Genomic DNA, 11676 nt, shown 5'->3' with positions numbered 1-11676 from the left:
ATCACAGAGAGCAAGTCTATAGCCTCCCAATAGCTTGTTGTTTAATAACACTGACATGGGAAGGGTGGGGGTGGGGTAGGGTTCCCATCCTATCAGGGGGAAACGTGGAGTGAAGCCAAAACTCACATTTAGGGGAGGCATAGAACTGTGGGTGAAAGTGTAATTTCCTTTTTAAAAAGTATTAATGTTCCTTTGGACCACATCAGCAAGGTCGAGAGGGGGGCATTGTTGCCTGGGCAGCCCAGGACCTCCAGACACACCTGCGCATATGGAGGAGAGGAGGTCACAGCAAGGAAACACTTCATCCCATTGCTCTCCATAGTCTCTAGCAACTTCCACATATTTAACTTACCGGTATGTACAGCTTTAAAGTGCTTGGCAAATTTTTTAAAAAATGAAACATTCAAAAGGGGGGACTATTTGTGATTTTCAGACGTGATTCCTGGAACATAATCCCTCTGGAAGTTGAAGACTACCTGTATATTAGAACTGATATGACTTCATGCTGGGATAACCATGTGCAAAAGAGAACAGGAATTGTGCATCCAGTCAGCAGCCCTTTCCCATCTTGTTTTGGGTGCTATACCGCACAGCAGGTTTAGTGAGTTTCCCAGGGAGACGAAAGGACATCCCTCCACTCCTACTTCTTTTCCTGGTCTCTGTCCTGTTCTCGCCCTCCAACTGAAAATGGACCCAGAGATGGAAAGATGCATGTCAGGGTATTCTGTGGTCATTTGCTTGCTCTTCCTCTTGAAGTCTGGCTCCAGCCGGTTTCGTTGCTGGCAGAAGTCAATAGGGAGGCAAACAGTTGATTCCATGGGGGGGGGGGGACACCTCCTCCCACCTCCAAAACTTGAACCCAATAGGTGTGGTATTTAGCACTGAGGGAGGATTTAACCCACAACTGGAGAGTGACCAAGATGGGTTTAACTCTGCATGTCCTCCATTTCCATACATTTATTAACAAAGGTGCTGCAATCTCCTTTCTGTCTCAGTAGCTACTATGGAGAAATTATTTTAATGATTGAAGTATACCCTGTGGAAGATTTCCCAAGTTTGTTTCGAAGCCGTGTAGATGCCTGCATATGAGACTTAACATGTGTACATGTGCTAGCCTTGGAAGAAGACACTTTGCGTTTGCCCCTCTACCTTTTTAAATTGTCAAGTCAGGTTTGCGGAGAAGCCGCCGCCGCCTTTTCCTCGCTGCCTCCCCCTGGGGAGGGAAAACACATTTAGGCACAACTCGGCCTCTTCGAAAAGCCCACTGCGAACCGAAGCATTCATCTGGTCATCTAGAACGAGGAATAAATTGGGTGGAAACAGTCATGTGACAAAGACACCTGAGAACAGAAGCAGCAAAGCAGGCCGGGAAGTGATGGGACTGCACAATCACTTGGGCCGACTAAAGTTATTCAGACCTAACTGTGGAGTCACTTGGACATGTGGCTTAGCAGCCAGTTTCTCTTTGTGCTCTCTGTAAGATTTCAGCAGTCTGCCTGCCTCAGCTGTGAGCAGAGCAGTATGTAATCTCAGTCAAACTGTTTGGAACCATGTTGTTTATGAAGAAGTTTGTTTTAATTCAGTAAAGATTTTATTCTTTAGAACTCTTTATTATTAATTTGCGCTGCGCGTCAGAAACCTGCAGGTGCTCTACCTGGGCCAGGTCCACGCGGCCTGCAGGCCGGTCCTTCCGAGGGCTTCTCGCCACCAGGAAGGGCGCCTGCCTGCCCTCGGCCCCTTCCCGCGCCCCGCTGGCTTCCTCGGGCTCCGCATTCCAAGGGCAGCGCCGCTGCTTCTCGCATCCTCCGCCAACAAGATGGAGCTTTCCTGGACGTTTCCTGTCAGCTTCGATTCTTGCGGGGGGGGGGGCAGGCAAAGCAAGCGGCTTTCATTCCGCGTTAATCCTGAGGTGCAAAAACGGTTATCGCGGCTCTGCAGGGCCAGGAGCTGATTTCAGTGCCGCTGCTCAGCTGCAGCCGGGAGGAAGCGAGGCGGGCGGCGATCCGCTTCGTCCCTCCACAGCCGGCCTCTCACTGCTGCTGCTGGCCGAGCTCCGTGGAGAGGCGGCGAAAGAGCAAGCGAGGCGGGCGAGCCACGGCGCTGCCCGCTCCGGACGCCTGGACCGGGAGCAAGCGGAGCCATTTGCTTGCGGAAGACGCATCCCTCGCTGCGCGTCGGCCCGCGAGCGGGAAGGAGAAGCACCGCGCCCGCAGGTAAGCCTGGCCGCCGAAGGGAGGCCGGGCAGGTGGGAAAGGGCCCGGCGCGCGGCTGCAGGGGACGAAGAAGCGCCACACGCGGGGGTCTCGCGCTGGGCTCCGTCTGCTCCGGCGACCGGCGCGGCCTGGATCCGGGCAGCGACGCGCCGGCAGGCTGCGGAGCTGGGAGGGCGGGGCGGCTCAAGCCCGGATCCACGGTGAAGGTTTCTCCCTGGGGGCAGCCGGCTAGTCAATGTGCGGAGGAAGTAGGAAGCTGGGTTGGGTAGGTGGATGAGAGAGAGAGGGAGGGAGAGAGATTTGGTGGGCAAATATTGCAGTTGCCTCAGGACATGCAGAAGTGAACACTATTGACCACAGCTGGCTGGCTGTCACATGCTCACTGGTGGGTGTTGGCTGAGTATTTCAGACATTCGCAAGGATTGTCAGTGTTCCCGTGTAAATGTAACGTTTTGTACATTCGTTGCAGTTGTGCGTATGGATGTGTACAGATTTCTTATAGTGACTATACTAGCATCTGGTGAATTTGCTCATATATGAATGCTGATAATCCCAGCTACATTTTGTGTATATCTGAAAACAGGTGACACTTCCCTATTTTTCAGACGTCCCCATGACATGGCAATCACACTGAGACAACACATATCTTAAATTTCCAGACATAAAATTTTACTGGAATTGTCAGCATTCACCATTCAACATTCACCAGATTTCAGAGATCTAATTTAATGCTGCATGTAAAGTAGGAGAATTAGGGCATATGCTAGGCTCAATTAAGTGTTTCTAATAAGTTAACTTTCTAAATAAGTTAAATGTGCTCATGTTCTCCAACTGAAATAAATGCAGAGGACCCATGGCTATATTGAATGCATGTAAGGATTTGTAATTTCTGTAGTATAGTTGTCAACAATAGCAGCAAAATTTTGAAAAGAAGATAATTGTAGCCCTTAACAGGATGTAACAGCATTCCAGACAAAGGGAAGTGCATTAGTCCGATCTGTTTCCGTGTATTCTTTAGCTGTTGTTCAAATTAGTCTTGAAAAAACTTCTGCCTGCTTCAGTTTATTTAACAGTATTTGTCCTTGGGTGTCCTTGTACAAAGATCCTTAGCTAGCAGTGCAATTCTATTTTTTGAGTTATTACTGCATTAAAATCACCCATCAAGATAAGAGATAGCAAAGAATATTGTCATGAGTGGTGGGGAAGAGGAAGTAGGCTATATGTGAGATCCTTCTAACCCCTTTAGGATTAAAATATAAGCCTGTCTAGCTTCCTGTGTTGAGGTGATAGCCTGGGTGATGAGCCATCAAGGGAAGCAAAGCAGAGCAGGTGAGGAGAGGCTCTGTGTAATACAGGAAATGGGTAGGGCCCTTTCCTCCTTGGAGATAGTTTGAAGGACAAAGCCTGAGTTGAGAGTTTGCAGTATTGTGACCTAGAGGAAAAGGCAGCAAGCTGGAGAAAGAGTCAGAGTGACATTCACAGCAATGTTTGATTTTTGTTTAAATTCAAGGCTGCAGCCATGGGAGAAACAAGACCCTTTTAGGATGTTGATGCTCTGAATCCCTCCATTGCAGGCTAAGCTTGTACATATGTGTAAATATACCATAGATAATAAAAACTCCACAGTCTCTGCCTCATTTCTGAAGGAAACACGATTCCTGAGCAAGCGCCTGGAGCCCCTGAAATCTCACACCGCTCAGAGATTGTGGTGGTGCTCTACACTGGTGTTAGGAGTGGGATTTGTGTTTCCTGGAGGGGGGCCTGTGAGTGAGGGGTGCCAGAGTGGAAGGAGGAACAGCAATATTCCTGGAGCAGGTCAGGTTAATGATTCAGCAGCAGCTACTGGAGCAGTGAGGCCAGATGTTTGACAAGATGCTCCTGCAGCAAAGCCAGCAACAGATGGAACAGCAGAACCAGTGGTTCAGTGAAATGAAGCAAATGCAAGCAGAGTGTGTGAGAAAACTCCTTGGAGAGAAAAGTGTGACTCCATGCGAGGTGGGAGCCTGGCCTGATGAGATGCAGTTGGTAAGCTGAAGACAATGCCTTGTAGAAGGGCGAGTTGGCTGGAGCTGCTTTGGGCTCTGACATGTGCTCTGCCTCTGAGCTAAGACTTGTCAAAAAGGAAGCTGCTTTATATCAGGGCAGACCTTTTGGCTCAGTATTGTCTTGTACTAACTGGCAGCCGGTCTCCAGGGCGACAGGGCTCTTTCTCACCTCTATTTGAACATGCCAGAAATAGACCTTTGGTCCTTCTGCATGCAAAGCATGTGCAAACCACTGAGCTGTGGCCCTGTTACACCAAGCCTTGTCTTTTGGCCAGCTCTCTCTGGAGACAGCAGTTACTTTTCCCTCACCATCCAGAACTCCAGATTCCCTTTGTGTCTGTTTCTTGCTCCACTATAGCCTGTAAGATTTGAGAGGGTATTGTCTTGAGGCTTCGGACAAATTGGGCTTTTTAATATTTTTTGCTGATCTACATTAAGAGTAAATGAGCTTTTAAAAAACACTAAGGAGTCTTTACAATATAGCAAACTGGAGCTGCCAGTCAAGTAGTGTCCCATCTCAATTAGACAAATGTTGCATACTTTATTTGAGGGAACATTTCTAACCCCTCTTACTTGAAGAATACCAGCCTTTCAGAGCTAGGTAAATGTTATGAAAAATGAGAAGAAAGCAGATGAAAAGTATATGTTTTAGCTATTTGGTGACTTTCTGGTTTCTGTTTGCTTGTTCCCACACTCTTGTTTAAAGATTTCTTCCTTTAGCTAGAAGTGTCTAGTATTGCCAGTTACCAAGATTAAATGTATATTTTTCACCTTCCTCCCTTAGATGCTTAGCTTGCTTTCCTTTCCCCATGCAAGTCAAGGTTATTAAATGACCTGCCTCCGTTCTTGGTAAATCATAACCGTGGCTTATGTAAATCCACCTCTTTTGTAAAGCCACTTATTTATTTTCATTTATTGATTTCAGCTCTTTTATGCCACTTAATTGCTGAAGTTTCTAGGTAGTGTACAAAAGATTGCATGAAGTTTTCTATTAATAAAAACAGAAAATGTACCTGGCCTATGTAAATCCACCTCTTTTGTAAAGCCACTTATTTATTTAGTAAATCCACTTATTTTAATTTATTGATTTCAGCTTTTTTACGCCACTTAATTGCTGAAGTTTCTAGGTAGTATACAAAAAGATTGCATGAAGTTTTCTGTTAATAAAAACAGAAAATGTACCAGCTGAAATAGAAGGATCTTCATCATTGCTTATTGTTGATTGTTTCCCCTCCCAGTGTTGGTTTAAGTTTGTAATTTGGTTAAAAGGGAAAAATACTGAATATGGTAAAATAATAAAAATGTTGTTAGCTATTCCTTTCAGCTTTCTGTCTCCGGATTTGATAAGCACCCCCTTTAGACCCTCTGTTTGTATGGAAAGCGGGGAAATAGGTATGGAAAAAAGAAGGATTCCCTGGATGTGATTCTTAGATCCAGGATTGAGGCAAGTACTCTTTGGTGAGAGAGCCCCAGCAGAGATTTGAACTCACAAAAAATGCTGTGAAGTAAAGCATGGAAATATAGGCTGTTAGACATTTAAAATATCCCTGTCTAAGTTTCTTCCAAAGCTCCCCTCTTCCCATAGCATAGAAAGAGACCACACATTTGGTAAGTTAGAAATGGTTTACTTACAAATTCTTCAAAGGGCAGATTCATATGCTATTCTATACAGCAGAAAGAAAAGACAGGCAATGCATCTTAGTTTAAAAAATGGTAACAGTTTCTAAATTATTTGTATAGAAACACAAAGATGACTTGCTGAAGCCACACAGTCTAAGCTTGGAGCATCCAGCACAGACATCCTTACTGGTCAGGTTCACATAGTGCAGACTGTTAGTATTTCATGTGTCTGATGCTGCAGATACGATTGGTGTAATTCACATGCCTGTCTGGGAAGACTGTGGGAACGGAAGACAGCCTTATCTCTCTTCCGTTGTCTGTACTGTTGGACTGTACTTTTGCTTTTACTTTGTTCTGTTTTCTCTCAGAGCTGATGAGAGAGGACGCCATGATGCTTTGTCTGTACATAGTGTGTACATAAAAACGTAGATTAGCTCTATGATGTCTCACGCTTCTTGCTGTGTAATACTAGAAGATTAGTGTGCATATATGTGGGATGTGAAACACAGAACAGTCAAGTACAACATCCCTAGAGTGGACATAAAAAGAGGGTGTCTGGACCAGCCAGTTGGATCTTCCTGTTTCCTCCTCTACATGTGACCAGAGGTGGGCGTGACCTCACCTATGCAGGTATCAAAATACCTCAGCGGAGGCCGCCATCCTTCTCTGTGACTACATTCATCGAAGAAGCAACATCTGCCTAGCCTAAGATGCTCTCTTGGCTTCCAGCCAAGAGAGGACAAAGGAGCTATCTCCTTATGGGATAGTTTCCAGGTGTATATTACTTTTGTAACTTAAGTCTGCCTTTTGGGATCCATTTGTGAACAGAATGTGTGAGTGAACTCTTTTTATACTTTTATAGAAGACTGTGTTGTGTCTATATTTTTATGAGGGACTAAAGGGGAAATTACCAAACGAAACTTATTTTAGAGGCTTTAGTGAGCCTGAGCAAACACATCCACTGTGCAAGTTCAAAAAGGGGAATTTTACTCTGCTAAATTGTAGAACTTGTTAACACAAGTTGGAAAGGATATAATCAAACAATATATCCTCTCCTGCATCCCTGAACAATCCCACAATATACCATCTGGTATATGTCACTGGGTGCAATGGAGAAGAAGGGAAATGCCTTTTCCAGAGCTGCGCATACCGGAGGACACTCGGACAGTGGGGGCTGCAGGAGCACCCCAGGGCGTTTTCCAGCGTGTTGATCGCGATCGACTGGTCAATCACCAGATGGATTTTGGTTGATTGCACTATGGCCAGGCAGGCTTTGCTCCTCCCTCACAGCTGGGGCTCAGCTGTGGGAGGGAGGGAACTGCACCTCCACTTTCGCCATCCCGTGAGCGCCAGAACACGGGCCTCTCTCTTCGCTCTACTAAGGAAGCCACCCTCGGCTGGGCAGCCCTCACTGGGTGTTGCATGGCCATGCTAATGCGGCTGGGAGAGGGTGCAGTGGTCCCCAAAGGAAAGTGGGGTGCAGGGTTGTGAGGCTGGATAAAAGGAGAGCCCCTTTCCTTCCTCCTCCATACAGAGCAGCCTGTGGCTTAATCAGCTGTAGCCTCTGTCTTAATCAGCTGTAGCCTCTGTTTGGGCATTACGTGGAAGAAGGCGATGGAATCGACCGCAAATCCATGCTAAGGAAAGAAAGGGGTTTTTCCTGGTCACCAACAATCCCTTACACCTCACCCCTAAAGTGAAGAAGTTGAAGAAGGACAATGGGAGAGTGTTCCAGTTTTTGATACTGGATAGTAAATCACAGCTTGCATGAAGTCGGACATGCCTGATAGTGGATGAAAAAAAGAACTAATAGGTGAGGGTCAGTGGTCTAGCTAAGCCTTGCGGGACAGTTTTCTTTTTGGTCTTAACCCCTACATGCATTAATTAGAGTTAAGCTTATTGGTTATATGAGGCTGATTTATCCCACACCCAGTGCATATTATCTGTCAAGCAAATATTCACAAGCTACATCTTTTTGTTGCTGTGAGTTGGCATTATTTTTTGGTGGTGGTGCTTTGTGTGTGTGTGTCATGCAAAACTTAAAAACATAAAACTTAAAAAACAAAACAAAATGAAAGGATAATTAATAAAATCAAAGTTGGAGACAATATAATAAGCAATCTTAAGGAAACTGCAAATAGCTTCATGGAATTTTATAAAGAACTGGATTATGCTGTATTATTTTACTGTTGTTAGCCACTCTGAGCCCGGCTTCGGCTGGGGAGGGCAGGATATAAATAAATTTTTATTATTTATTATTATTATTATTATTAAAGAAGGAAGAGAAACACCTGAAGAGATAAAAGAATACCTGGATCAAAATAACTTACCAAAAATTTCTATTGACCAAACTAAAATATTGAATGCTCCCATCACAGCCCTAGAAGTCCAACGAGCAATAAAGAAATCTAAACTAGGAAAAACACCTGGACTAGATGGCCTACTGGCAATTTATTATAAAAAAATAGAAGAGGTGTTATTTGAGTCATTAAAGACTACAATGAATATTTTAAAATGGTAAATTACCATTTCATGGTAATTTACCATATAAGCCTGATTCCAAAACAGAGAACAGATTTAACATTGGTTTCCAATTACAGGCCAATAATTGGATAAATAATGATTATAAATTATATGCTAATATCCTTTCTGAAAGAATGAAGACCATCCTCCAAACCATTATTCACAAAGACCAAGCTGGCTTTCTCCCTGGCCGCTTAATGCAGAACAACATTGGAAACATCATAAACTTGCTGGAATATTTCGAGACACGATTTGATAAGCCAGCTATATTTATGTCGGTACCGTATTTTTCGCCCTATAGGACGCACTTTTTCCCCTCCAAAAATGAAGGGGAAATGTGGGTGCGTCCTATGGGGCGAATACAGGCTTTCGCTGAAGCCTGGAGAGCGAGAGCGGTAGGTGCGCACCGACGCCTCTCGCTCTCCAGGCTTCGCGGACCTCTCGGCAAGCAGCGGGAACGTTCCCGCTGCTTGGGGAGAGTTGCCTGCATCCCGAAGCCTGCGCGCGCTGATCTCAGCGCATCCAGGCTTCGCGGATCTCTCCTCAAGCAGCGGGAACGCTCCCGCTGCTTGGGGAGAGTTGCCGGCATCCCGAAGCCTGCGCGCGCTGATCTCAGCACATGCAGGCTTCGCGGATCTCTCCTCAAGCAGCAGGAACGCTCCCGCTGCTTGGGGAGAGTTGCCGGCATCCCGAAGCCTGCGCGCGCTGATCTCAGCGCGTGCAGGCTTCGCGGATCTCTCCTCAAGCAGCGGGAACGTTCCCGCTGCTTGGGGAGAGTTGCCTGCATCCCGAAGCCTGCGCGCGCTGATCTCAGCTCGTGCAGGCTTCGCGGATCTCTCCTCAAGCAGCGGGAACGCTCCTGCTGCTTGGGGAGAGTTGCCGGCATCCCGAAGCCTGCGCGCACTGATCTCAGCGCGTCCAGGCTTCGCGGACCTCTCGGCAAGCAGCGGGAGCCACCGCTGGGCTCCCACGGCTTGCAGAGAGCTGCCTGTTTTGGGGGCTGGGGTTGGGGGAAGCTCAGGCTGCCCCAGCCCTGCGCCTGGGGGGGAAATAATTTCCCCCCCTTTATTTCCCCCCCAAAAAACTAGGTGCGTCTTATGGGACGGTGCGTCCTATAGGGCGAAAAATACGGTAGATGCGAAGAAAGCGTTCAATAATATTTCTTGGAGATTTATGACAACCATGATACAACAAATGGAATTTGGGGATTTATTTTGTAAAGGAATTCAGGCTATCTATACAAAACAAAAGGCAAGAAAAATCATATAACTGAGGAATATGAAATAAGGGACCAGACAGGGCTGTCCTCTCTCTCTGTTAATATTCATATTAGTGATAGAAGTTTTAAATAAGAAAATAAGATAGGAAAAAAATATTAAAGGTATAACATTGGGAAATAAAATATACAAACTAAGGGCATTTGCAGATGATCTTATTATCACAACTGAAAACCCAAAAGAGGGCCTCAATAAAACTTTGGAAATAATTAACAATTATGGGAAAGTAGTGGGGTTTAAATTAAACAGTGACAAAAAAAAACTTTTGGCTAAGAACCTTACCGCCCAAGAGAAAAAAGAAATTGAAAGGTCAATACACTTGAATTTTGCCAAAAAATAAAATACCTTGGAATCTGGTTAACACCGAAAAATGTTAACCTCTATCAAGATAACTATATCATGACATGGTCCGAAGTCAAAGGAAATAAGGAGATCTGGAGTAGATTGAAATTGTCATTTTGGGGATCGGCTAATAAAATGAATGCCAAAGATGCTCTTTCTTTTTCAAACCATTCCAGTCATAGGGGGGACAGGCTGCATTACAAAGCGGCAGAGGGAAATATCTAAATTCCTCTGGCAAGGACAAAGACCTAGAATAAAACATACACTGCCTATTGACATTAAAGGGGGGGGGGATTTGGTCTGCCCGATTTAAAACTTTACTATGAAGCAGCCTGTCTCTTTTGGATTAGTATTTACTTAAGAACACAGATGTATTGGATTTGGAAGGACATGACAACCGCTTTGGTTGGCATGCATATTTAAATTATGATAAGACCAAAATACATAAAGGCTTTATAAACCATATAGTAAGAAATGTGTTGTGTCAGGTTTGGGCAAAATATAAAGGCTTGTTGGAACCCTAAACCCCAAGATGGATATCTCCTTTGTTAAAGGTTGTTAAGAAGAAGAATATAAAATGAAGCTGGTTGACGTATAACTCTTTATTAATAGAGGAAGGTAATCAATTAAAGCTTAAGAACTATGATGAAATCAAAGATCAGCTCTCGGGATGGCTACAGTATCACCAACTCTGAGACATTTAAACAAGACAAAAAATCCAGTTTCGCCACTGAGCCCTGTAAACATTTGTCTCGAACAAATGTTGGTGGTGCGGGAAAGTGAAGGAAATATGTATCATATGTGGTGGACATGCAGGAAAATTAAAGAGTTTTGGAATCTCATTTATGATAAGATGAAAAAGATCTTTAAATTAACATTCTTTAAAAAATACCCAGAAGCTTTCTTGCTTGGAATTTTAGGCAGAGAGATACCGAAAAATGTAAAAGAAATTTTCCTATACGCAACAGCCGCCACCCAAATGTTAATTGCAATGAACTGGAAAGGGGGAAAGGTTCCAACACTAGCAAAATGGCAGTATAAATTACTAGAATATGCAGAAATGGCACAATTGACTGAGAGGTAATACAAAGCAATCATTTATTCAAAAATGGGATATGTTTGAGAGATATTTACAAAACCACAACGGCGGTATGACATCTATGGCAGCGTTTGAATGACCCCTGTGTAAATTAATAATAAAGAAATACGGAAAATTCGTACAATATTTTGTAAGAAAGTATTAGAAAATATAGAAAGATTAAGGTAATAATTATAAGTACATTCGATATCAGAATTGTTAAATACATCGGGAGTTGATGGGAAGTCTATTACATTTCTAAGAACGTAGGACGAAAGAGACTGTATAAGAATGAATCAACCTATATTTGCAAATTTGTATAAGATTACTTACACAAGATTGGTTTTTTATTTATTTAAGATTGTTTTTGTTTTTATGAATTTCAATAAAGAATTATGATGTTGGGAAGAAAGAAAAGCATAAAAGCCTGCAATGAGTCAACACCAAGTCCTAGGTGACAGGTGGAGAAAGTTTTTGAACCTAACAGCTGCTTTCTGTCACAGAGTACCTTCCAGAGACTGTACAACAGTGACAAAGAAGGGCAAAAGGGGTGGAACAGGGGATGTGAAGTTTGCATT

The 11676-nt window shown here is 44.2% G+C and overlaps 1 protein-coding gene across 1 annotated transcript in view; it reads left to right on the top strand.

Moving 5' to 3' along the window:
- Positions 1-1634: 1634 nt before the first annotated feature.
- The window catches only part of FAR2 (fatty acyl-CoA reductase 2), a 101213-nt gene continuing 91171 nt past the window's right edge, over positions 1635-11676 (top strand). Inside the window, exon 1 of the mRNA XM_083503431.1 lies at positions 1635-2213. The gene's annotated coding sequence lies outside the window, so the exon portion shown is untranslated. The remainder of the gene's footprint in view (positions 2214-11676) is intronic.

The sequence above is a fragment of the Podarcis liolepis genome (genome assembly GCF_965112155.1).
Source record: "Podarcis liolepis genome assembly, chromosome: 5".
Classification (NCBI taxonomy): Eukaryota; Metazoa; Chordata; class Lepidosauria; order Squamata; family Lacertidae; genus Podarcis; species Podarcis liolepis.
The sequence above is the reverse complement of the archived record's forward strand: the minus strand, read 5'-3'. Positions and strand labels throughout refer to the sequence as shown.